Here is an 820-nt window from a genome sequence, read left to right on the forward strand (position 1 = left end):
CCACACTGTTCTCCATAGTGGCTGTACTAGTTTGCATTCCCACCAACAGTGTAAGAGGGTTCCCTTTTCTCCACACCCTCTCCAGCATTTATTATTTGTAGACTTTTGGATCGCAGCCATTCTGACTGGTGTGAAATGGTACCTCATAGTGGTTTTGATTTGCATTTCTCTGATAATGAGTGATGTTGAGCATCTTTTCATGTGTTTGTTAGCCATCTGTATGTCTTCTTTGGAGAAATGTCTATTTAGTTCTTTGGCCCATTTTTTGATTGGGTCGTTTATTTTTCTGGAGTTGAGCTGTAGGAGTTGCTTGTATATTTTTGAGATTAGTTGTTTGTCGGTTGTTTCATTTGCTATTATTTTCTCCCATTCTGAAGGCTGTCTTTTCACCTTGCTAATAGTTTCCTTTGAGCAGAAGCTTTTAAGGTTAATTAGGTCCCATTTGTTTATTTTTGCTTTTATTTCCAATATTCTGGGAGGTGGGTCATAGAGGATCCTGCTGTGATGTATGTCGGAGAGTGTTTTGCCTATTTTCTCCTCTAGGAGTTTTATGGTTTCTGGTCTTACGTTTAGATCTTTAATCCATTTTGAGTTTATTTTTGTGTATGGTGTTAGAAAGTGGTCTAGTTTCATTCTTTTACAAGTGGTTGACCAGATTTCCCAGCACCACTTGTTAAAGAGATTGTCTTTAATCCATTGTATATTCTTGCCTCCTTTGCCAAAGATAAGGTGTCCATATGTGCGTGGATTTATCTCTGGGCTTTCTATTTTATTCCATTGATCAATATTTCTGTCTTTGTGCCAGTACCATACTTCTTAA

Source organism: Bison bison, unplaced genomic scaffold (assembly GCF_000754665.1).
Source record: "Bison bison bison isolate TAMUID 2011002044 unplaced genomic scaffold, Bison_UMD1.0 scf7180017864327, whole genome shotgun sequence".
Lineage (NCBI taxonomy): Eukaryota > Metazoa > Chordata > Mammalia > Artiodactyla > Bovidae > Bison > Bison bison.